This window comes from Cetorhinus maximus, chromosome 17 (assembly GCF_964194155.1).
Source record: "Cetorhinus maximus chromosome 17, sCetMax3.hap1.1, whole genome shotgun sequence".
NCBI lineage: Eukaryota > Metazoa > Chordata > Chondrichthyes > Lamniformes > Cetorhinidae > Cetorhinus > Cetorhinus maximus.
In genome coordinates, this window is record NC_135895.1 from 66104127 (window position 1) to 66131620 (window position 27494).

Below are 27494 nucleotides of genomic sequence, written 5' to 3' on the forward strand. Positions count from 1 at the left end.
TGAGCGCCAGATGAGTGCAGTCAATCACACCCTGCACCTGTGGGAATCCTGGGATCAGAACGAATCCAATGTCTCTTGCTTCCTGGCTGTGACAATCCCAGGCGAAATGCACAAAGTTGTTGTCATGGAGAAGATGGCATCTGTGACCTCATGGATGCATTTGTGAGTGGCGGTTTGTGATATCCCACAGAGGTCACCTGTGGAGCCCTGAAAGGAGCCACTGGCATAGAAATTGAGCGCCGAAGTCACTTTCACAGCCACTAGCAGTGGATGTCCTCCATGTCTCCTTGGCGCCAAGTCCTGCAGTAAGTGGCAGATGTGAGCCACCAGGTCTCTAGACATGCGCAGACTTCGGTGATGCTAGTGGAGGGGCGGGGGGTGCTAAGTTCTGGAGTGTTTGGTGGCACTTTGGTGCCCCCACATTGCTTGTGTGGGCAGGCAGGCTAGGAGCCTGACCCCAATCATATCACTGTGGCTGCGCCTGAACTGTCTCAGTTGCAGAGGAATGGTCACTTTATACAGGTGTCCCTAATGCATGGCCGCTCCCCGCACCTACCCTAGCCACCTCAATTTCATCTGCGCAGGATCCTCTGCAGCTGGGCAGCATTGCCCCAGACACCCCACCCCCCAACAACAGTCACCTCCGAGGCTGGGCAGCGTTGCCCCGGACGCTCCCCACGGCGACAACAGTTGCCTCTGTGGCAGGGTGGCACTTCACCCTGGCCCCCAGGTGCCCCTGAATCCTGCTAGGCAACAGGCGACCCTGGCGAGCTCTGCAGAACGATGCTGTTCACTCACCTCCAGATCCCCCAAAGCAAAGGCCGCCAAGAGCACATCACTTGTGTGCTGTTGTGAAAGACGTTGACGTGCTTTCTCGCCGACCTGGACGGACGATCCAGCGGGGGTCCAAGAGCCTGACAGGATGGCCTTTTAATGATATGCTGATATATTACAATGAGCTCCCCAACAACCGTTGGTGTGAAATGTGGCCCACCGTTGGCGGGCTGAGCGGATGGTTACAACCTGCCTTCCGGCCGTCATGAAGACAATTGTGCCATATTGTCCGCACACACCACCTATCGCGGCCGCTGCCAGTGGGCACGGAAAATTCCCCCCTATATGTTCCAATGAGCGCACTTCATTCTTCGAAACTTTGAAACTAAAGGCCAGTCTACTCAATCTCTCCTCAGAGGGCAACCCTATCATCTCAGAAATCAATGTTGTGAACATTTGCTTCAACTTCTCTGAATCAAATATGACCTTTTTTAGGAATGGAGGCCAAAGCTGCATGCAGCACTCCAGGGGCAGGTTTTTAGGTTGGTGTATGGACGCGATGAGCGGCCAGGGAATGGGCCACCACCTGTGATCAACCTCTGACCACGATTTAACGCTGGCTGGCCAATTAACAACCAACCAGCGTGAAGTGCGTACTGAAATGCTCAGCGCTGCCGGGTGGGGTGAGAGGAGGGCGGGCGCTGATGTAAGCTCTCTGAAGGCAGAGGGCTGCCTCAGGGAGCTGAAGACTTCAAAACAATTAAATAAAGATTTTAAAATCGTCCACGCATCAGAATCAGTCACCTGAACATATACATGATGAAAATTCTGCCCATACATTTTTATTTTTTTTAATTTAATGATGGAAACCTCATTCTGCCCTTAGGTGAGGTTTCATCAAAAATGCAAAGTCCGCCTGGCTGATTCACCGGTCTGCCAACCGTAAGGTTGGACGAACCACGAAAAATTGGGGACAATTGGAACTTTAACAACTTCAATTGTCCTCTTAATTGTCAGCGGGAATGCTTCGACACTCGCCCGCGCCCGCCAACCGAATTATCACGCTAGCGTGGGACGCTCGCCCGACGTCATCTTGCGCAATTTCATGTGCGATAGGGTCAGGCACGCGCCCGCACGCTGACCTAAACATGTTACCCCAGGTGTGTTCTCACCAAATCCATGTATAATTGAAGCAAATCTTCCTTACTCTTAGACTCCAACTCCCTTTTGTAAAGGCTAACGTATCCTAGTTGGCGATTTAATTGCATGATGTACCTGCATGTTAACTTTCTGCTATTTGTGTGCCAGAACATGCAAATTCCCCTGAAGACTGCTGGAGACATTCAGCCCTACCAGCCTACTAGTTAATCAACATTAACTAGTCTCAGACTTTAAAAAAAAATGTTCTACTTTTCTATTCCTCCTATAAAAGATGATAATTTCACATTTCCCCACACTATACTCCATCTGCCACCTTTATCCCCAATCACTTACAGCACACGCTTTTGCAGCCTCTGCATTCTCCTCACAGCTTATTTTCCCACCTGGCTTTATATCATCAGCAAACCTGGATATGTTACAAATGGTCCCTCCTCTAAGTCATTGATATAGGTTGTAACCAGCTGAAGCCTCAGCATTGATCCTTGTGTCATCCCATTAATCACAGCCGGCTAACCCAAAAATGATCAGCTTATTCCTACTTGATGTAACTTTTTTTTACTGCATTTAACTTAAAGTAAGGGGTATTTTTTCAACTAGAGGCATTGGCAGGGCAGCTCAGTCCCGTCTTATGTACCACCTGCAACATGTGGGAAGTCCAAGACACACCTTGCGCTCTGACCAACCACGTGTACAGGAAGTGCCATCAGCTGCAGCTACCTGAGCTCCGAGATTTGGAGCTTGAGCAGGAGCTGGAGGCGCATCCGCGAGGCTGAGAGTTTCGTGCAGAGCACGTTTTTAGACATGGTCACCCCACAGCTTACTGAAGTGCAGACAGAGAGGGAATGGGTGACCATCAGTCAGAAGAAAGGTGTCAGGCAGGTAGTCAGGAAATCCCCAGAGTGCATCTCACTTGAGAACCATTTTTCTGTGTTGGAAAACGGTGAGAGTGACAGTTCCTCTGGGGAGTGCAGCCACGCTCATGGCACTGTGAGTGACTCAGCTGCACAGTGGGGGAGGAAAAAGAGGGGAAGAGCAACAGTGGTAGGAGACTCAATAGAAAGGGGAACAGACAGGCGTTTCTGCGGCCATAGATGTGACTCCAGGATGGTATGTTGCCTCCCTGGTGCCAGGGTCAAGGATGTCACTGAATGCCTCCAGGGCATTCTAAAGGGGGAGGACAAACAGAGAGAGATCGTGGTACATATTGGTATCAACGACATAGGGAGAAAGAGGGATGAGGTCCTGCAAGCAGAATTTAGGGAGCTAGGAAGCAGATTAAAAAACAGGACCTCAAAGGTAGTAATCTCTGGATTACTTCTGGTGCCACATGCTAGTGAGTATAGAAATAGGAGGTTAATCCAGATGAATGCATGGCTGGAGAGATGGAGAGCAGGATGGAGGACTTTAGATTTCTGGGGCATTGGGACCATTTCTGGGGGCGGTGGGACCTGGATGGATTGCACCTGAACCGGAATGGGACCAACATCCTTGAGGGGAGGGTTTCTAGTGCTTTTACGGAGGGCTCAAACTAACTTGGCAGGGGGATGGGATCCTCAAAGGAGATTCAGCAGGGGGAGATGCACAGACAAAATTAGAAGAGAGAGCAAGTGAGCCTGGAAGGCATAGAAATTAAAGGCCAGTTAAGGCACAAGGGAGTTTGGCAAGGTTGGATGGTACTTATTTTAATGCAAGCAGTCTGACGAATAAGGCAGATGAGTTGAGGGCACAAATTAAAACATGGAAGTATGATGGCATTGCTGTCACAGAGACATGGTTGAGAGAGCGGCAGGATTGGCAGCTCAATAATCCAGGATATAGGGTCTTCAGGTGAGACAGAGAAGGAGGTAAAAGAGGAGGGGGTATCGCAATATTGATCAAGGAATAACTTACAGCAGTAAGGAGGGATGACATCTTAGAAGGCTCCTCAAATGAGACCATATGGGTAGAACTGAAAAACAAAAAAGGAGCAATCACATTGCTGGGAGTGTACTATAGGCCCCCAAACAGTCAGAGAGAAATAGAAGAGCAGATATGTAGGCAAATTTCAGAGAGGTGTAAAAATAATAGGGTAGTAATAGTGGGGGATTTTAACTTCCCCAACATTAACTGGGTTAGTCATAGTGTGATAGGTCTAGAGGGAGCGGAATTTTAAAAATGCATCGAGGAGAGCTTTTTAAGCCAGGACGTAGAAGGCCCTGCAAGAGAGAGGGCGGTCCTGGACTTAATTTTAGGAAATGAAGCTAGGCAAGTGGTAGAGGTATCAGTGGGGGAACATTTTGCAGATAGTGATCATAACTCTGTTAAATTCAAGGTTGTTATGGAAAAGGACAAGGATGGGCCAGAAATCAGAATTCTAAATTGGGGGAAGGCTAATTTTAATAAGATCAGATATGATTTGGCCAGAGTGGACTGCGAGTGGCTACTTTTAGGTAAATCTACATCACAGCAGTGGGACTCATTCAAGAAGTAAATAGGGAGAGGACAGGGCCAACATATTCCAGTAAAGACAAAGGGTGGGACCAACAAATCCAGGGAACCCTGGATGTTGAGGGATATACAGGATTGGATAAAGAGAAAAAGGGAGGCTTATGGCAGATACCGAGGGCTCAAAACAGTGGAAGCCCTAGAGAGGTATAGAATGTGTAGGGGGGAACTTAAAAAAGAAATTAGGAGAGCAAAAAGGGACATGAAAAAATATTGGCAGGTAAAATAAACAAAAATCTAAAGTTATTTTACAAGTACATTAAGAGTAAGAGGATAACTAGGGAAGGAGTAAGGCCCATTATGGGCCATAGTGGTAATTTGTGTGTAGAGCCAGAAGATGTAGGTAGGGTTCTAAATGAATACTTTGTGTCGGTGTTCACAAGTGAGAGGGACGATGTGGGTATGGAAATCAGGCAGAAGGACTGTAGTATAATTAAAGAAATTAGCATAGAAAGGGAGGGGGTTCTAAGTGGTCTGGCAGGCTTAAAAGTAGATAAATTTCCAGGCCCAGGAATGTATCCCAGGCTGTTGAGTGAGGCAAGGGAGGAGATAGCAGGGGCGTTGGCAATAATTTTCAATACCTCTCTGGCCACAGGAGAGGTGCCAGAGGACTGGAGGACAGCCAATGTGGTACCATTATTCAAGAAGGGAGGAAGGGATAAACCAGGGAACTACAGGCCAGTCAGTTTAAACTTAGTGGTGGGGAAACTATTGGAAGCAATTCTGAGGGACAGAATTAATCTACACTTGCAGAGGCAGGAATTAATCATGGACAGTCAGCATGGTTTTGTGAAGGGGAGTTCATGTACGTTCAATTTGATTGAATTTTTTGAAGAGATGACCAGGTGTGTAGATGTGGGCAATGCATTTGACGTAGTCTATTTGGACTTCAGCAAGGCTTTTGATAAGGTCCCACATGGGAGACTGATAACGAATGTAAGAGACCATGGGATCCAAGGCAATTTGGCAAATTGGATCCAAAATTGGCTGAGTGGCAGGAAGCAGAGGGTGATGGTCGAGGGGTGTTTTTGTGACTGGATGCCTGTGTCCAATGGGGTTCCACAGGGATCACCGTTGGGTCTCTTGCTGTTTATAGTATATATAAACGACTTAGACTTGAATGTAGGAGGGTTGATCAGTAAGTTCGCGGATGACATGAAAATTGGTGGGGTGGTAAATAGTGACAGGATAGCCTTAGATTACAAGAGAATATAGACGGGCTGGTCAGATGGGCTGATCAGTGGCAAATGGAATTTAATCTGGATAAGTGTGAGGTGATGCACTTGGGCAGGACAAATAAGGCACGGGAATACACGATGAATGGTAGGAGCCTGGGAAGTACCGAGGATCAGAGGGACCTTGGTATGCATGTCCACTGGTCCCTTAAGGTAGTGGGACAGGTAGATAAGGTGGTTAGGAAGGCAAATGGGATACTTGCCTTTATTAGGCGAGGCATATAATATAAGAGCAGGGAGGTCATGCTGGAACTGTATAAAACGCTGGTTAGGCCACAGCTAGAGTATTGTGTGCAGCTCTGGAATCCACCTTATAGGAAGGATGTGATTGCACTAGAGAGAGTGCAGAGGAGAATTACCAGGATGTTGCCTGGGCTGAAGAGTTTTAGTTATGAGGAAAGATTGGATAGACTGGGGTTATTTTCCCTGGAGCAGAGGAAATTGAGGGGGGACATGATTGAGGTGTATAAAATTATGAGGGGCACAGATAGGGTAGACAGGAAGGAACTTTTCCCCTTGGGGGAGGGATCAATAACCAGGGGGCATAGATTTAAGGTAAGGGGCAGGAGGTTTGGAGGGGATGTGAGGAAGAATCTTTTCACCCAGAGGGTGGTGGGAATCTGGAACCTACTGACTGAAAGGGTGGTAGAGGCAGAAGCCCTTAAAACATTTTAAAAGTATTTGGATGTGCACTTGCGATGCCATGGCACACAAGGTTATGGTCCTAGTGCTGGAAAATGGGATTAGAATAGTTAGGTACTTGTTTGACCAGCGCAAACCCGATGGGCAGAAGGGCCTTTTCCCATGCTGTAGACCTCTATGACTCTATGATTGATGTTTTCAGTCCATTAACTAATCTTCAGTCCATGTTAACATTATTACCCTCAGTCCCATGAGCCCCAATTTTGTGTCCCAGCCTTTTTTGTGGCACCTTATGGAATATATTCTGAAAATCCAAATATAATACATCCACTAGTTCTCCCTGGTTGACACTTGCTGTGCACAGCAGGTGGCAGCTATGTGCCAGCTAGCTGGCTGGCTGCTGTACTGCAAGTGGAGCTTTCTTGGACTGAAATAACCCTCCCTGCCAGTACTAGCTTCACCTCCTGTTGCTGGCAGCCCATTCTGCTCACACATGCTGTGTGATACACAGGACATGGCCCTCTGGCTTACTGTTTTACTCCCTTGGGGAGAACATCTCTATGCTAATGCATGGGCTCATAGAGTGATGGCACATGCTATGGCGTCCTAGGGCTTATGCATTCTTCCTCAGTGTCATCTTGAGGAAAAGAAAGGAAGGAAGAATCCAATGATGAACAGAATCGACATGTAGCTCAGAGTACAAACAGTGACATGAGGGTTTCATATTATGATTTCCTGCCAGTAAATGCACAGCACCTTCAATGAGATGGAAGAGAAGTAATGTTTTGTAGTGAATCCATAGCTGACACATACCTTCCTACTTCCCCCATCTCTATCACCAAAACAATCCTCCCTCTAGGATTTGTTTCATTAGAGGTTGACAGATTGGAGTTTTGGGATTATGGTCCTCACCTTGTTATGGACTTTCTTCCCTATAAATAGGATATAAAAACAGAAAATACTTTTTGTTCGTATAACATGTTGCGGAACACAGATACAGCCTATATCAGGTATGATGGCAGCTATCTGCAATAAACAACAGCGGCTGCTTACATTTAACCAATCATTAACATAGTCAATCATCCCAAAGTGCTTCACAGGCACATAATGCTTTTTAAAACCTGTACCACTCCATTTGATTCTTTTGTAAGTTAAATGTTTGTAAGGATGTGAAGGGAGGGGTACAAATTACTCTGGAGTCCTCCAAGGATCAATGCTTTGTCCCCTCCTATTTCTCATATTCTTGCTGCTCCTCAGCAACATCATTCAAAATCAGAATTTCAGGTTCCATATATACACTGGAGACATCCAGCCCTACCTCATCATCAGCTCTGATAACACCTCCACTGTCTCAGCTTTGTCACACTGCATCCAACATCCAGTACTGGATGAGCAAAAATTTCCTCCAGCTAAATATTGGGAAGATAAGCTATCATCTTTCCACCCTGCCTCCAATCCCATTTCCTAGCCACTGACTTCATCCCTGTTCCTGGGAACTGCCTGAGGCTGACCCAGGCTGTTCACAATCCCGATGTCGTGTTTGACTTTGAGATGAACTTCCAACCACATATCTGCTCCATCACAAGACCACCTACCTCCACCTCTGTGGCATCACCAAACTCCTCCTTTGCCTCAGCTCATCTGCTGCTGAAACTCTCAGACATGACTTTGCTACTTCTAGGCTTGACAATTCCGATGCTTGCCTGGCCAGGCCCCTGTCTTCCGCCCTACATAAACTTGAGCTTATAGAAACCTCTGCTGCCCATGTCCTTACTCATATCATGTCCTATTCACTTTATCAACCCTGTACTCACTGACCAATATTGGCTCAATTTCAAAATTCTCAGCCTTGCTTTCATGGCCTCTTCCCTCACTATCTCTGTAATCTCCTCCAGCCCTACAACATTCCAAGATATCTGCACTCTTCCAATTCTGGCCTCTTACCCATCCCCAATTTGAAAGCTCCACCACTGGTGACCATGCCTCCAGCTGCCTAGGCATTAAGCTCTGGAATTTCCTAACTACACCTCTCCACATCCATTCCTTCTTCCTCCTTTAAAACACTCCTAATGCCAAGCTCTTGATCATCCGTGCTAATATCTCTTTTGTGGTTTGGAATCAAATTTTGTTTGATAACACTCCTGTGAAACGTCTTGGGTGACGTAAGGCATTAAAGATGCTATATAAATGAAGGTTGTTGTTTTGGGGGAGAGTAGTGCAAGTGGCAGAAATGTTTACAACTGTGTATTCTTGGAAGATGTGTGACTTCTGTTACTTTGGCTGACCTTACAACGTCATTAAACACTTCTAACTGAGTAGAGGGTGGTGGAATTTAACAGTTGTCTGATCTTGACACCTCCTTTAATTATCTCTAGGCTATCTACCGTGAGGCCGTACAGCACTTGATGCCCAAGGATATGCCCTTCCCTTTATCTCATCTGCTGCAGTTGTGTTCCCATTGTCTGAGGGATTCCCTGCCCTCCCAGATACCTGCCTTGCACCTAATTAGAAAATCTGGGCTGTTATTGAATTTGCCCAAATCTGCCATTCACTTTCTATCATTAATACTGGCAGAGCTTCAACACCTATAAATTGGTGAGTTAGAATAAGAACATCAGAGTTTGCTTGAGATTGAGTTTTCTCAATAGCTAAACAGTGAGCACTCTCACTTGGTGATAAATACTAAATAGCTAAACAGCTTATCCATCTCTGAGGTCAAATTCTTGACCCTCAAGGAGGTGTAGTTTTTAAAGAAATGCTCTCTGTAGATTGGCAGAATTCAGTTTTGAAAAAAAAAATAATGTAGCAATATTTAAACAACTTTTTAAAACATCTACTCCTGGAATTTTTAATGGAATTCTTCCAGTCTCCCGCTGTAACTTCAGTAGGAAGCAATGTAGTCAGGGTTTCCACTGAAGTCATGGTGGGAGATCAGGGCCCAATAATTCAAATTCTACCTCATAATATTTCTCTGATTTACTTCCATACTAACATTTTGTTATTTATCACCAACCAAAAGCTTTTCAAACATGATCTTATCCATTGTAAATCCTTTAGCTGTAAATCCAAAAATCGATCACACCCAAAAACCATACTTGTTTTGAACTTCATCAACCTTTAACATGGGAAGTCTGTGACCTGAGCCCACACGAACTTCGCCAACCGCACCCAACCTTTAATGCGGAAAATTTCTGACCCAAGCCAACACGACCCAAGCTGACACGAACTTCACCAACCGCACTGACCTTTATGTGGGACATCCCTGACCCAAGCTGACACAAACCTCACTGACTGCATCCAACCTTTAGTGCGGGAAGTCTCTAACCTGAGCTGACATGACCTGAGCTGACAGGAACATTGCCCACCGCACACAACCTTTAGCGTTGGAAGTGTAGTTGTTTGTCTGCACTGTTTACCTTGTGATTTTTGTCTGCTCTGTTTACCTTGCAAACCCTTTCCAGCAAGCAAAATTGCAGATGGTGCCACGGGTGGGAACTTATTACAGATACCCTGTATTTATTATTCAGTGGCACATCTTACTTTTCTAGCTATTTAATTACTTTAGACTATAGCTAGCCTAGGCTTCAGTCATTGTAATGTAAGTAGTCCTAGGGCTATATGAGGTTTCCAAAAAACCAAAATTATCTGAAGCGCGATCGGCCCCAAGGGTTTCATATAAAGGATACTCGACCTGTACTGATGTAGGAATTTAATTACTGGAAGGCAGTGGACATGAACTTTTAAGTCAATGAAACATTTTGATCAGTGATAGTAATATGAGATTAGGAGTTCACCAAAGAATAGCTTCATAGTTCCAATCCTCTCAATTGCATTATACAAAATGACTACGCTGTTCTAATTATTTTGTAAAATAGTTGACTGTAAAATAGTTCATTTGTCCTCCCCCATGGATAAATATCTTGTGTGGTCTGACATCTTTCAGGCTGGAAGGATACTGGTTCATTTTTTTGGTGAGTCAAAAGTCAGCTGACAGCTAATAACCAATGTGTTGATAAAGATGCTGCAAATTGCCTCATGGATGAAGAAAGAGAAAATGCAATGTGCCAAGATCCCTGATCACTGGAAAGTAAGTTTGCCTGGATGACAGGCAAGGGCCAAATCATGCTTGGCTGTGATGGACCCTGTAAATTATCATGAATTCACAAAATCACAAAACATCTGCAGTGCAGAAGGAGACCATTCATCCCATCGTTTCTGCACCGGCTCTCCAAATGAGCAATTTATTTAGTGCTATTCTCCTGCCTTCTCCCCATAATCCTGCACATTGTTCCTTTTCAGATAACAGTCTAATTCCCTTTTGAATGCCTCAATTGAATTTGAGGCAATTGAATCCACTACACTCTCATGCAATGTATTCCAGACTATAACTGCTCGGTGCGAGAAAAAGTTTTTCTCATATTGCTTTTGCTTCTTTTGCAAATTACCTTAAATCTGTGCCCTCTCATTCTTGATCCTTTCACAAGTGGAAACAGCTTCTCCCTAACTACTCGGTTCAGACCCCTCATGATCTTGTATACCTCTATCAAATCTCCCCTCAGCCTTCTTTTCTCCAGGGAAAACAGTTCCATCTTCTCCAATATATGTTGACCTAAGTTGATTTGTTTGACTTATTTTCTTTTATTTTGACAATAACTTGAGTAATTTTAAACATGCATCCTTATGTCGAGGCGGAGAGGTCTTTTCAAAAGCACCATCCATACAGGTCGGTATATTTTGAGAAGAATTTCTAACCAGTGAAGAAATTAAGTTGTTGAACTAGTAAGAATGAAACTGCCATTGTCTGCACCAGAGCTAAATTGAGCTGTCAACACATACAAAAGATAATTGGAATTAAATAAATCTAGGTCACAATGTGCAAAGATATGCAACAGAAAAACCAAATGCCCTTGCAAGATTCAGTGGGTGCGGGGGAGGAAAGATGTCTTGTAGGGAGTAGAGGTGCCTAGATGGGAAAAAATTATAGAATCCATTATGCCATTTGGCTAAAAAAAAAAGGCATATTAAGAAGAGTGCATTAATGGCAAACAGCACAGAATTACAAGTCAGTGAAAAGAACCTTAACTTGAGTGGGCGGGTGTAAATAAGACAAGATGCACAACTAGGTCTGTCAACTCTCTCTCCTGTTCTGGAACAATAAAGAACTCCCTTCAATGGATTCAGAACCTGATCTGAAAAAGGCATCCCTGGGTTCAGTCAACCTCTTCACAAGGTTGTGATTTTGCTCTATGAACAATTAATGGCAGAATTGCACTCAGCAAGAATTTTTTCTTACCATGTTTCAGAACCTATGACATCTACACGTGTTCCTGTGTTTAGCTTATGTATCATCTTAAGTTAAATCTTTAACACATAAACCATAGTCCTGATAGAAATGAAAAGATTTGTGAAAGTCATGCTCTGTTCTGGATCAGCACCCCTTATCATTTGTGTTTAAAATAATACCACTTGATGAAAGGTGATATTAAGATGAAAGACAGACATTTCTCAATGCACAATGCATCATCAAGAATATCATACTAAAGCTGTACTAAATCTACTCCATCTTTCATTAACACAGTGGCTGCTGTACGTATCATTTACTAAATGGACTGCAAGCATGGTTCATCAATATTTCCCAGACCTCTGCAGGACATGAATAGCAACTGGGGGACACCACTACCCCCCAGGATCCCCACCAAGCGACACATCACCCTGACATGGACATATCTCACCATTGCTTCATTGTCGCTGGGTCAAAAGCCTGGAATTTCCTACCTAATGCCATTATTAGCACATGAACTGCATTGGTTCAAAAAGAAGACCCATCACTATCTTCTCAGGGTGTATAGAAATAGGCAATAAATGAAGCCTTACATTGATAAGAAATATCAAAGCTTGTGTGACAATGTTCAAATTTGTCTTTTATTTAAGCTTTTTGAACATTGTATAGTACAATTTTATTGTTAACTTGTGTCCCATTGCCTCAGGCAGGGCTCAAGTGCTGAATCTGCAATAGCAGACAGAGTGGAGTTGCTCAGTCTGCAGACTTGGCCACAATGTCATTTGTGGTATTTGAGACCAAGCGCTCAGCAGGATTGCTGACACGTGTGCAGTAAGCTAATAACTTCTTTGAGCTTGGGACAATGAGTTAGCAGAATATACAGAAAGGACATGAATATTGAAAATCATTCTGAGTGAAATGAGGGAGAAACCAAACAGGATTTCTAATGTTCTTTTTACTTCACATTTTTGTGTAATTTTATTGGGTATGTGTCACTGGGTGGACTAACTGCACATAAGTGACTGGGAAGCTGGAGCAGGCTTTTTAATTTGTGATTGACTAATTGTGGGGCTAGGATGCTTAAAAAAAACTTTCTTAAAGAAATTAATTGAACACCACACACACTTCATCCCTTCTCTTCACTCCTTCCAATACAGTCCCTCTCCCCTATTTATTTTATTCTTTCACAGGATGTGGGCATTTCTGGCTGGGCCAGCATTTATTGCCCATCCCTAGTTGCCCATGAGAGGGTAGTGGTGAGCTGCCTTCTTGAATCGCTGCAGTGTATGTGGTGTTGGTACACTCACAGTGCTGTTAGGAATGGAGTTCCAGGATTTTGACCCAGCAACAGTGAAGAAACGGTGATATATTTCCAAGTCAGGATGGTGTGCAGCTTGGAAGGGAACTTCCAGGTGGTGGTGTTCCTATGCATTGGCTGCCCTTGTTCTTCTAAGTGGTGGAGGCCACGGGGTTGGAATAATCTGTGTCTAGAAACTTCAATTTGCAAATGCAACCTACAACTAAGCACGTGGAAATCCTGTAAATCCAAAGATGTTCAGTGTTGCTATTAGTAATATAAACTCTCCATGCAATTTGTAATAACAGAGCATTCAAGGCCACCAGCTGTCTTGTATGTTGCCAATGGAAGCAGCTACCCAATATAATGCAGCCTGACTCACGTTTCTGCTTCCTTCAGAAGAAGTTGGGTCAGTACTTGCTATATTTGAGAAAATATGCAGAGGAGTGAGGTACTCAGTGCTACAGGGGAAAGTATGTTGTGCAAAGCTTTCTGTGGCTCACCACAGAAATTTCTGAATTCAAAATGTTAACACGGACTTGATATTGTAACATGCATTGATAAACAGTTCTGCATGGGTGGTCCTGTCTTACAGAAATTGCTTTAAAAAGTGTTTGCTGCTGTATTAATGAAGCTTCCAGTACAGTGCAGTTCGTCTATTGTAATGTGAATCCCACAGTTCCTGAACAGCATAAAAACCACTGTATGTCTGCAGTTGTGATATTGCACAATTTATAGTTTTACCGTATATTCGCCTCCCCCCATCCCCCACCCCCCGTCCCCTCGATCTGTAAATGACTTCTGACTTTCTCACCTCCCATTTCACAAATAATTGCAATGTCTGGGGAAGGTACTGTTGCAATTTAATGCCAGCACTCTTGTGTCTTCTCTGAAACAATGGTTTCCATAAACAGATCTGACACCTGCATTATTTTACATACCCTGTGACGGATGATGCACCAAGATTAAAAATAGCCACTCTCCAGCCATTGCCAGGTATTGCAGCAAACACTGGAATATTCAGAGTAATTCCCTAACCCTTCCAACTGATGGAAATACCACACAGTCAATTCAATGCCGACAGGCTAAAACTAAGACTTATTATCAGATTAAATACAATATATAACAAGAATAGCTCTTTAGCCCCTTGACTCTGTTCCCCCGTTTGATTATATCATGGCTCGACTGCATCTTGACTCCATTTACTCATCTTGGTTCCATATCCTTTGCCTAACTTGACTGCGTCTGGCCAAATTGGGATAATTTCTGTGTTTTATCGATCCCTCATTTCACTTGAAAATTCCCTCGCCCATATGGAAAGAACAGACATGTGAAACCTGTATGAAAAGATAAGTCAGCTGCTGGACAACAGGACAGTCAGGGAGAGAGATAGCCATATTGCTTCCTCATTTGCTACTGCATCAAGCAATGTTTCTTGAATTGAAGAGAAAACTAGTGTGTGAGATTTATCTACAAACGCTGAAAAATTTCACATCCACATTCATAAGGTACTTATTTCTCATTCCATTGAGTTTCTAGCGCAATGGGTTGGATTTTGGGGGGCCGGCGAGGATCTCACCCACGGGTCAGAGACTTGATGGGGAACCCCTGTCAGTTCCGTGATGGAGGTCGTGATGCCCTTCAGGTATTCAAGGTGGCCACTGTAAGGCCTTCCCCACAATTGAACTCAAGAGCAGCAAGCCAATCAGAGGCCAGCAGCTACAAATTGCCGCCAGCGGGATTGGTGGCTGTTGGTGGCACTGCACCCATCAGAGGCCCAGGAACGTCTTGGGACCCCAGACCAAAGATAAATGGTGGGGTGGGGGTCACGGGCATGAGAGAAGGCAGAGGAGACTGGAGGCAAGTGTATGGGTTAACTTTCAGCTCCCACCCTGTTCCTGATGCTGGGTCCCCAATTAGGCATAGTGCTGATAATGAGGGACGCCTTGGGAGGCCAGTGGCAAACCTGACAGGGTTCCCTGGGCAGCCTGCCAAGGGTGCAGGAAGCTGTGCGTCCCCCATTAAATCCATGAGGCACCACTAAATTTTGGGATAATGGGTATCACTTGGCCCATGAATAAGCCTAACTGACATCCCACTGCCAGCGGCCAGGAATCCTACATCAGTGCCTTCTGCCCTCCAACTTAGTGAGGGGTGATCCAGGGCTTCTCCCACAATTAACTTAAGTGGTTGTGAGATTTGGATGTGGTATTCAGCAATTTGTTGGAGCTGCTGGCTGACAAGTCCTCAGGTCCTGGAAAAACTCAGCAGGTCTGGCAGCATCTGCGGAGAGGAGCACAGTTAACGTTTCTAATGACCCTTCAACAGAACTAAGTAAAAATAGAAGAGAGGTGAAATATAAGCTGGTTTAAGGGGGTGGGGGGGACAAGAAGAGCTGGATAGAGGCACAGTGATAGGTGGAGATAACCAAAAGATGTCACAGACAAAAGGACAAAGAGGTGTTGAAGATGGTGATATTATCTAAAAGAATGTGCTAATTAAGGGTAGAAAGCAGGACGATCAAGGTACAGATAGCCATAGTGGAGGTGGGGTGGGGTGAAGGGCAGGGATCAAAATAGGCTAAAAGGTAGAGATAAAACAATGGATGGAAATACACTTAAAAATAATGGAAGTAGGTGGGAAAAGAAAAATCTATATAAATTATTGGAAAAAACAAAAAGGAGGGGGAAAATCGGAAAGGGGGTGGGGATGGAGGAGAGTTCATGATCTAAAATTGTTGAACTCAATATTCAGTCCAGAAGGCTGTAAAGTGCCTAGTCGGAAGATGAGGTGCTGTTCCTCCAGTTTGCATTGAGCTTCACTGGAACAATGCAGCAAGCCAAGGACGGACATGTGGGCATGAGAGCAGGGTGGAGTGTTGAAATGGCAAGCGACAGGGAGGTCTGGGTAATGCTTGCGGACAGACCGAAGGTGTTCTGCAAAGTGGTCACTCAGTCTGTGTTTGGTCTCTCCAATGTAGAGGAAACCGCATTGGGAGCAACGAAGGCAGTAGACTAAGTTGAGGGAAGTGCAAGTGAATGCTGCTTCACTTGAAAGGAGTGTTTGGGTCCTTGGACGGTGAGGAGAGGGGGAGGAAAGGGGCAGGTGTTGCACCTTCTGCGGTTGCAAGGGAAGGTGCCGTGGGAGGGAGTTGAGGTGTAGGGTGTGATGGAGGAGTGGACCAGGGTGTCCCTGAGGGAATGATCCCTGCGGAATGCCGCCAGGTGGGGTGAAGGGAAGGTGTGTTTGGTGGTGGCATCATGCTGGAGTTGGCGGAAATGGCAGAGGATGATCCTTTGAATGCGGAGGCTGGTGGGGTGATAAGTGAGGACAAGGGGGACCCTATCATGTTTCTGGGAGGGAGAAGAAGGTGTGAGGGCAGATGCGCGGGAGATGGGCCGGACACGGTTGAGGGCCCTGTCAACGACCGTGGGTGGAAAACCTCGGTTAAGGAAGAAGGAGGACATGTCAGAGGAACTGTTTTTGAAGGTAGCATCATCAGAACAGATGCGACGGAGGCGAAGGAACTGAGAGAATGGGATGGAGTCCTTACAGGAAGCGGGGTGTGAGGAGCTGTAGTCGAGGTAGCTGTGGGAGTCGGTAGGCTTGTAATGGATATTGGTGGACAGTCTATCACCAGAAATTGAGACAGAGAGGTCAAGGAAGGGAAGGGAAGTGTCAGAGATGGACCATGTGAAAATGATGGAGGGGTGGAAATTGGAAGCAAAATTAATAAATTTTTCCAGGTCCAGACGAGAGCATGAAGCAGCACCGAAGTAATCATCGATGTACCGGAGAAAGAGTTGTGGGAGGGGGCCGGAGTAGGTCTGGAACAAGGAATGTTCCACATACCCCATAAAGAGATAGGCATAGCTGGGGCCCATGCGGGTACCCATAGCCACACCTTTTATTTGGAGGAAGTGAGAGGAGTTTAAGGAGAAATTGTTCAGTGTGAGAACAAGTACAGCCAGACGGAGGAGAGTAGTGGTGGATGGGGATTATTCGGGCCTCTGTTTGAGGAAGAAGCAGAGAGCCATCAGACCATCCTGGTGGGGGATGGAGGTGTAGAGAATTGGACGTCCATGGTGAAGAGGAGGCGGTTGGGGCCAGGGAACTGGAAATTTTTGACATGATGTAGGGTGTCAGAGGAATCACGGATGTAGGTGGGAAGGGACTGGACAAGGGGAGAGAGAATGGAGTCAAGATAGCAAGAAATGAGTTCCGTGGGGCAGGAACAGGCTGACACAATCGGTCTGCTGGGACAGTCCTGTTTGTGGATTTTGGGTAGGAGGTAGAAGTGGGCCGTCCGAGGTTGGGCGACTATCAGGTTGGAAGCTGTGGAAGGAAGATCTCCAGAGGAGATGAGGTCAGTAACAGTCCTGGAAACAATGGCTTGATGTTCAGTGGTGGGGTCATGGTCCAGGGAGAGGTAGGAGGAAGTGTCTGCGAGTTGACACTCAGCCTCTACGAGGTAGAGGTCAGTGCGCCAGACAACAACAGCACCACCCTTGTCAGCGGGTTTGATGACAATGTTGGGGTTGGACCTGAGAGAACGGAATGCAGCAAGTTCAGAGAGAGACAGATTAGAATGGGTGAGAGGAGCAGAGAAATTGAGACGACTAATGTCACGCCGACAGTTCTCAATGAAAAGATCAAGAGAAGGTAAGAATCCAAAGGGATGGGTCCAGGTGCCACATCAAAGGTTATTGTAGAAAATAAAAGCTCATGGTGTAGGGGGTAATATATTGGCGTAGATAGAAGATTGGTTAGCTAACAAGAAACAGAGAGTGGGCATAAATGGGGCATTTTCTGGTTGGCAAGATGTAAAGAGTGGTGTGCCACAGGGATCAGTGCTGGGGCCTCAACTATTTACAATTTATATAAATGACATGGTTGAAGGGACTGAAGGAATGGGCGCTAAATTTGTTGCTGACACAAAGATAGGCAGGAAAGTAAGTTGTGAAGAGGACATAAGGGGCAGAATTTTCTGTGCCCGCTGGTGTTGGGTGTGTTCAGTGGTGTGCGCAGACAATATGGTGAGAAGGCCAAAAATCAGTTTCACGATGTCGTGACCCGACCTGCGACCTTCTACTCAGCCCGTCAGTGGCAGGCGCGTTTCCCGCCATCGGACATCAGGGACCTCATTACAATACATCTGCACACCATTATAAGGCCAGCCTGCTGGAATCATTCCCTCACTGCTGGATCGTCCACTCACATCGGCATGATTGCACGCTGACATATTTCACAACAGCATATAAAAGATGGGCTGCAATTTGAGGGGAACTGGGGGTGAGTGCACAGTAATATTGTGCAATGCTTGTAAGGGTCGCCTGTTGGACTTCAAGGTTGAGGCCAGTTGTGTTGGGGGGGATGCAAGGGCTGCCCTGTGGTTGAGGTGTATTGGGGGGCAGGGGCAGGGGCAGGGGCAGGGGGGTGCGCAAGGGCTGCCCTGTGGTTGAGGTGTATTGGGGGGCAGGGGCAGGGGCAGGGGCAGGGGGGTGCGCAAGGGCTGCCCTGCGGTTAAAGGTACTGCGCAAGCATTCGGGAAACCTTGTATAAAGTGACCATTCCTCTGCAGCTGATAAAGTTCAGACGCAGCCACATTGACATCCGTGAAGTCAGGTCTCTAGCTTATCTGTCCACTCAAGCAATGCAGAGGCATGAAAGTGCCACCAAGTGCTCCAGAGATTTTCACCCCTTGGGCACAGCCTGCAAAATCATGAGCATTTTAGTGGACTGCAGAACAGTTGGACAACTGGGCACATTGTACAGTCTCCTCGCTAAAGCTGGCCATGGAGAAGCCACTGCTGGAGATGCTCACAACCCCTTGCAATGTTAGCTTCCCGGTCTGGACCAGTCTCCCCCATGGTTCAAGCTAACAGTGCAGCCTTGCAGTGCGGGTTAGGAGAATACCTGCGCCTGAGCTGAGAGCACAGCATCCAGTCCAGTGGGCAAAGCTGCTGCCAACTGGTCTGGTGGAGTGGGACGGAGGTGGGTGGGGTTTCGGGCAACCACGCAGCGCACTAAACTCAGGCCATCCAAGTGGTGCCAGCATTCTCCGGGATGCATTAAGGGGCCTTCAAACTTAACCTAGAGAGGTTCTTAGAATGCCCAAACTAACCAGTGGGTCTCTCTCACTTTCATCCTGCAGGAGTACATCAGGATCATGGAGCCTGGTGAACTAGTTGTGTGCCTCGTAGCGTACAGAGAGCGAAAATGACAGAGAAGAGAGCGACTGAGGTGCCTGGCTGTGCAGAGGGAGGAGCAGCACCCTCAGGAAGAAGGGGTGGCTGGGGCTCCTGCACACACTGCTGAAGAGCCACAGCGAACCATCGCTGGTCAGCGGCTAGCTAGACCCAGGGCCCATAGATGCCGCCTTTCATTCCTGCAGATGACTGGGAACCAGTGTCACCGAAGACTGCGCAGGTCTAGGGAACTGGTTGGTCACATCTGCCACTTGCTGCAGGATTTGGCGCCATGGGGACATGGAGGGCATCCACTGCCAGTGGCTGTGAAAGTGACCACGGCGCTCAATTTCTATGCCAGTGGCTCCTTTCAGGGCTCCACAGGTGACCTCTGTGAGATCTCACAAGCCGCTACCCACAAATGCATCCATCAGGTCATGGATACCATCTTCACAAGGGCACACAACTTTGTGCATTTCGCCTGGGACCAGGAAAGCCAGGGTGCAAGAGCAGTTGCATTTGCCCAGTTCTCGGGTTTCCCACAGGTGCAGGGTGCAATTGACTGCATTCACATGGTGCTCAGATCTCCGTCACAATAAGTGGTCAACTATTGTCAATGCAAGGGCTTCCATTGGCTGAATGTTCAGCTGGTGTGCGACCACCAGAAATCCACAAACTCATCTTGCAGGTCTGCACACGGTTTCCAGGCACTGTCCACAACTCCTACATTCTCAGTCAGTCACAGATCCCTGACGTCTTCCAGGGCCCACTGAGGCTGCAGGGTTGGCTCCTCGGGGACAAGGGCTACCCACAGAGGATGTGGCTGATGACACCCATGCGGCAGCTTCAGACTGCAGCAGAGCGACGGTATAATGAGGCTCATGCTGCAACTCACACCTCGGTGGAGCAAACCATTGGGATGTTGAAAATGGGGTTCTGGTGCCTGGACTGGTCTGGTGGAGCCCTGCAATACAGTCCACAGAGGGTGTCACGCATAGTCGTTGCCTGCTGCGCCCTTTACAACCTGGCGCTGTAACAGGGAGAGGAGCTGGTTGAGGAGGAGATGGAGGAGCTGCAGGTCTCCTCCGATGAGGAGGATGTCAATGGGGATGAGGGTGAGGAGGTCCTCAAAGGTGATGATGACGGCAATGAGACCCTCGCACAGGCCAGACGAGGCAGATGCGCTCAGTAGGCCGTCTTAGCCTACTGAGGTTTGTGGAGGATGATGACAACATGTAGTGAGGTGCTCCCATAGATCCTCACATTGCATCTGTGAACATTTGACTCCAGTCCGGCAGCACACACACTCTGTGATAATGATCCTGTCATGAAGACACAGTGGAAGCCCTAATAGTGGCTCAATTGCAAGAAGATGATGACAACATGCAGTGAGGAAACTCCATAGAACTTCACATAGCCTCTGAGAACCTCTGACTCCTGTCTGTCCAAGGGCAGCTCACTTGACCCTGTGATCAGGGTCATATCATGGAAACACAGCCATGAAACTTTAAAAGCACCTGATCCTTTGTACGTCTTCAGCACCTGACCCTTTCAGGAGCTCAGCGTCGCTGGTCACAGATGCTGAAGAGATGGGGGCCAGCCCCACCTTAAAGGTGCTGAGAGCACACAGAGAGAATGAGGGAACTCTGTGATGCCTGCCCACTACATTCTGGCAGCAATGACCAGCACCGTCAAGGTGCAGGCATCAGTAATGTTTCCAGAGAGTGTGAGGCTAGATCATCACTTTGGTCTGAAGGCTGCAAAGAGCACAGGGAAGAGGCCCTGAACTGAGACACCTGCCTTTATCTTGTGCAGTAAGGTTTCACATCTGAGTGACATGAACACTGCTCTTCAGAACAAGGAGCCATAGGCAGGGAGACATTATTGGGAGTTTATTGACAATAGTGAACATTATGTACATGTGATTAACACGTGTGCCCAGGCTGTGCATCTTCTTAACTTTCCTAACCTTGCTGCTACGTCTTGGCACTCCCTGGATATCCACAGCAGAGGCGGAGGCAGCCTGCTGATTGCTACACCCTGTCTGTGATGACCTTGACGGGCATCCTCTAGAGGGCTGCGACCTGGAGGATCTCAGCGTCTTGCTGTGTGGCAGTGGCACCCTCCTCGGCCTGTGGAGCTGGAGCTGCTGGGGTCACAGAAAGAGGTGATTTGGATGGGCTGGACACTCCTGGAGATACTTGGGTGAATGGCCCCAGGGTGTGCTTCTGCTGATCCTCCTCCCTATGGTTGCCCGAGGGCCCCTGGCTGACTCCTTGAGGAGCAGGGGTAGCTGGAGTGAGATCGAGCTGCCCCGCACCCTTTTCGTGTTCACACTGTTGGAGGCCAACTATGGTGTCAGTGATGGAGTTCAGCCCGCACAGCAGTGCAGGAGCGATGTCCTTGCCAAGGTCTCCATGGTTGACCTTGCATTGGCATGCCGGCACTATCACCTCAGACTGAAGGCGGATAGACCCCTCCATTGTGCCTTGCAATCTGAGGAGTGCAGCAGACATCCATTCCTGATGTTCCCGAGCTTGCCTTTGCAGCTCCAACAAATGAGGTATGACTGGGTACAGAGGCTCGTCATCTGACTCAGGCTCTGCAAATTTCTGGCTTCCTGCAGTCTTCCGAGTGCCAGACAACTGGGAAGTCCCTGCCGTTGCCTGCTGTGGTTCAGAAAGTGCTCACCAGATTGTGACCCCAAGGTTACTCTAAAGCTAGGTCCCACCGAGGTGTGTGTCTCTGCGCTGGTGGAGGTTGTGGGTGAGCGCTGTGATGGGACTTCAGGGAGAGTACCTTCAGGTTCCTCTTCAGAGGTTTCTTCGGGGCTTGATTGGAGGCCCTGGATTGTGGATTCTGTTGGCTGTTTCCCAGATGTGTCTGCGAAAGCAAGGAGAGATAATTAGTGCATGGCAGTGGCCTGTGAAACAGGACACATCACTCAGAGCATGGTTTTCTGATGGATGTTGCACTGCTGGATCCTCACTACGTAGAGCAGCGCCGACCTCACCGTCAGCACAGGAATGGTCCAGATTGTAGCCGGCCAGCTGGATGGCTCTGTTTTCAAAGTCTGTGAGGACCTTGATTTCATGCATTCCTCCACCGGTCTGCCACCTCTTCCTCTAGTGTGTCAGCACATGACAAGCATATTTTATTTTGAAATTGCTCACAAAATTGTGCCATTTCATTTGCTATTAGAAAGTAGTCCTGATGATGAAGATCCCTCTTTAAAATGTATCTGTTATTTAATCCCTGATCTTCATCCAAATTCCAAACTATGATCTACTGCGTGAGATGCAGGAAACTCTTAATTCTACCGACAGAATCCATTTGCTAAATAAGGTAATAGATGGACAAAGACCACAAGGTCAACTAAAAGACTCATCATCTACAACTGTAATTACCACAAGCATAAATGTCAAGCTTTACGTGTGTGTTGGAATTATAATTTAAGAGTTGAATGCTCTTTGTAAGAAATAAACACAGATGGATCAGCTATTCCATCATTTGACTCACTCCTGTGTAGACCAAAAGGAAAATTTTAGATTCTAAAAGTTTGACTCAGACCAGCGCACCATGGAAAAAATCAATTTTGCTTTCACTGTCTGGAATGAAAGCAGCACATGGATCTTTCAAAAAAGTTGCCAGACAAAAGAGATTGATGCAACTTCAGAGCGGGGCCACAGCTCTTTAATATCTATGACCAATGGCAGCAACTTGCTGGTTTTGAGGTGTCTCATTTGCCAAGCAGTGATAATTTTGGTAAATTCTGCAGTTTCCACCTTTCATGTCAATCAGATATTGAGAATGGTTACATCTGTAATGATTATATGACAGCTTTATGCGAGATGTCCAATGAAATGGTAGATTTTATCCAAAAATAAGTATTTTCTAGCCCTAAGTTTAATTGATTTATTTTATAATGTTCTCACTGACACAGGCCAGATTTTCCTGTTATTGTGCCTGGGCATATTGGAATAACTCAAGTAAAATCGAGCAGAGAGGATTGTATGCTAGGAATGCAACCCATTCAACATCTCATCCATTTAGTGTGTCTAGAAAATTGTTCAGGCTCTTTTACAAGTATGAACCCTTCCTTTAAAAAAATCTTATATGTGTTGTAGGGGCCAACAGAAGGAATGCAATAAGAGGAAGATGGTCTTGGTTTTTGGAAGCCAATCATCTCAGTCCCAGGACATTGCTACAGGAGTTTCTCAGGGCCCAACCATCTTCAGCTGCTTCATCAATGACCTTTCCTCCATCATTTGGACTGAAGTGGGGATGTTCGCTGATGATTGCACAGCATTGGTATCATTTGCAACTCTTCATGATGAAGCAGATCATGCCCACATGCAGCAAGACCTGGACAACATTCAGGTTCGGGCTGATGTGACAAATGACCTTTGCATCAAACAAGTGTCAGGTAATGACCATCTTCAAAAAAAGAGAATCTAACCATCTCCTCTTGGCATTACCATCATTGAATTCCCCCACCAGAAAACATCCTGGGGGTTACCATTGGTCAGAACTTAACTGGACCAGCCATATAAACATTGTGACTACAAAAACATGTCAAAGACTGGGTATTCTGTGGCAAGTGACTCCCCAAAACGTTTTCCAGCAACTACAAAAGACAGGTCAGGATTGTGGTGAAATACTCTCCACTTGCTTGGACGCATGCAACTCCAATACCACTCAAAAAGCTCAATACCATCCAAGACAAAGCAATCCATTTGATCAGCACCACATTCATCACCTTAACCATTTTTTCCCTCCGCCACAGGAGCACAATGGCAGCAGTGGATACCATTTACAAGATGCAATGCAGCAACTTGCCAATGTTTCTTTGATAGCACCTCCTAAACCCGTGACCTCTGCAACCTAGAAGTACAAGGAACTCTACCACCTGCAAGCCCCCTCCAAGTCACACACCATCCTAACTTGGGACTACATCACTCTCCCTTCACTGTTGCTAGATGGAAAGCTTGGAACCCACTTCCTAACAGCATTGTGGATGTACCCCCACAGTCTGCACAGCAGTGGTTCAAATGGTTCACCCCAACCTGTAAGGGCAATTAGGAATGAGCAATGAATACTGGCTTTGCAACATAAGGCCCAACATCTAAAGTGGTGTTTATATTATAATATTCCTTTCAGTCTTTGTAGATTACATACAGAGCATTAAAGCATGTTTTATCCTAGATGACTTTCTTCAGTCACTTGCTGTTTAATATTCATTAAAGAAAATTAATTTTATTTTAATGTCTTAAATTAAAAAAGAAATCTCCCTTCACTCTTCTTGGTGGTCAATGTAGTACTTGGTGCTACTGAGCCACAGGGCCAAGAATGTTCTACATTTCTACTATGCTAACTTTTTATTTATTCATTCGCATAATGTGGGCATTACTTGCCCTTTAGCTTTAAATTATTCATTCACAAGATGCGGCTGTGGCTGGCAAGGCCAACATTTAGTTCCCATCCCTAATTGGTCATGGGAAAGAGGTGGTGAGCCACAGCTTTGAACCACTGCAGTCCATGTGATTCAACCAGTTTTATTCTTATTCTACTTTTTGCAGCGGTTTGATATGACTAAGTGGCTTACTAAGCCATTTCACAGGGCAGTTAAAAGTCAACCATACTGCTGTGGATCTGGAGTCACATGTGGGTCAGAAAGACCGCGGACTTTCCTAAGGGACATTAGTAAGCCAGTTAGATTTTTGCAACAATTTGATAGCCCCATGGTCATCCTTACCTAGACTAACTTTTCATTCTAGGTTTATTTAATTAACTGAATTAAAAATTCACAAATGGCCAAGGGAGGATTTGAACTCACCTCTCCAGATTATTAGTCTAGGCTTCTAGATAATTAGTCAAGTAACATAATCAGAATGCTACCAGGTATCTCTAATTGCCCTTAGGAAGGTGACGCTGAGCCACCTTCTTGAACCATTCTAGTCTGTGTAGTGTAGGTATTCCTAGTGTTGTTAGGGTAAATAAGAAATGAGAATGCAGTTGTCATTTAACAGTGTAGAGAAATGTAATTTGAAGATAAATGGAAATATTCATTTTAAAATATGGATTTTTGTCACTTTGATATATGTAGATGTAATTCAGAAACCAGGTTGATGATTAATGCAAACAGTTGGCGTGTAAAGACAAGGTGCATTCAGGGTTTTTGAGGTGCACAGCATGTTTAATGTGCTGTCACTGTATTTACACATTACTACTTCATTCATTTGCTTCCTCTTTTTTGGACATTTTTTATAATTTGTTGTTGGCACCATCTATGTGTACAGTTTGTGAAGGACTCCTAGTTAACAAAATGAGGCAGGTTTCTAAGGACTGATTTGATGCTCACAGAAAGTGTGTGGCTGGAAATCATAGATGCACAGCCTGAAATGAATTTTCCATCATACTATCCCTGGGAGTGTTGCTCCCTACTGAAAGCTCAGAATCAGCCTTGAACATTAAAAAATTATTATACTTATCAGAGCTTTCTTACTGGTCTTATGTTTTCTCTCATATAACAACCAGAAAAGTGATTTTGCATGTGAATCTTGTGCATATTATAATCAAAAGAAGAAAGGAAGACTTATACATCAACAGCATCGCTGAAAACCTCAGCATGTTTCATAGCATATTACAGCTGATTCAGTGCTTTTGACCATTCTAATGTAGGAAATGGGACAGCAAATATATGCACAGCAGGTTCCAAAAGGCAGCAATTAAATAAATTATCAGTCCATCTGTTTTATCATGCTATCTGGTTGAGGGGATAAATGATGATAAGGACAACTCCCATGTTCTTATTTAAATTGTGTCATCAGATCTTCTACATCCACCTAAGAAGTTGGGTGGGACCTCAGTTTCTACTGAATGAAGGCACTTCCAGCAGTGCAGCATTCCTTCAGCACCACACTGGAGTGTCTGCCTGGATATGTACTCAGCATCTGGAGTAGCACTTGAACGCTGAAATTTCTGTTGCAATCTCCGTAAGGACTTTTAAAAATAAATTTGAATTTCTAGTTGATAGCTCAAAGAACCACACAACAAAATTTTACTTTTTAAGACTTTTACTGTAACAAACAGAACTATTGACCAAACACTATTTTTGTATGCAACTTATGTTGTGAACTATGAACAGAACTTTCCCCTTTTACTTTTAACTCAATCAAAAAAACAAATTCACAGGTATACTTTAAGCTGTCCCTTAAGTAGTTGTTTGATTTTGCTGGACCCAGTTCAAAGTGACTCTTAGCTCCCAAAGGTTTACTTCTATTCCTTCCCTTTCCCAGCCCGGTAACTTTTAACCACATAACTATCTTCCATGGTCAGGGGTTTTCCTAGAGATCCTCCCTCAAGTTCAAGCTAAGTGAATCTTGCAGTCTCATTTCAAATCTTCATGAATTTGGTCTTTTCAATCTGAGCATGAGCTTCCACTCACATTCCTATAGGTGAACCATAGGGACTTCAGCCTCTAGCTGCTCCCTCTCTCCCAGATCTTTGCAGGCTGCCTGAGTCTGAGAGTTTCAGGGATATCTTAGAAGCCCTTCCCCTCTCAAAGCCCATCTCCATGTCAATGTGAATCATGCTGGCCTTGAATCCAGGCAGAAATGTTGATTAGCTATTCTTTAGATCCCAATTCTACTCTACCTTGGAAGCAAATAGACAGTTTAAAGCATAACTGCTTACACCCCGACATTCCCGACATCTTCCAGGGACTTTGAAGTGTAGTAGTCTAACCACTGTAAACACAGATGCTGCTGCCATTGTCTCCAAGCATGAACACCTTACACCTTCTTTCCAGCAAAACAACCTGGGCCTCCCTTCAATCTTTAACAGTGACATCACACCAGCCTGTTGTCATGCACCATCTATATGTACAGTTTGTGAAGGATTCCTAGTTTACAAAATGAGGTGGGTATCTAAAGGCTGATTTTATGTTCACAGAACAGGTCACATGACCCCTCCATTTTACCTTAAATTAAAGAACTAGTCCCAAAACATAACAATCTTATAAACCTCATATTTGTAACACTTCATTTGTAACACTCAGAGGTGAGAGTGCTACCATTGAGCCATGACACCAAACTGGGAGGAGATTGTCAATACTGAGAAGGACTGCAACAAATTACAGGAGGACATTAATAAATTTGTAGAATGAGCAAATAATTGGCAAATAAAGATCAACACAGATAAATGTGAGGCAAAAATTTTGTTAAGAAGAAAAGGGAGATCACTTACTACTTGGAAGGCGCTGGTCTAGATGGGGTGGAGGAACAAAGGAATCTCGGAGTACAAATAGATCAATCATTAAAAGTTGCACCATAGGTTAAAAAAGCCACAAAAAAGCAAAAAAGCACTGGGCTTTATCTCTAGAGATATAGAATTCAACAGTAAGGAGGATATGCTAAATTTGTACTGAACTT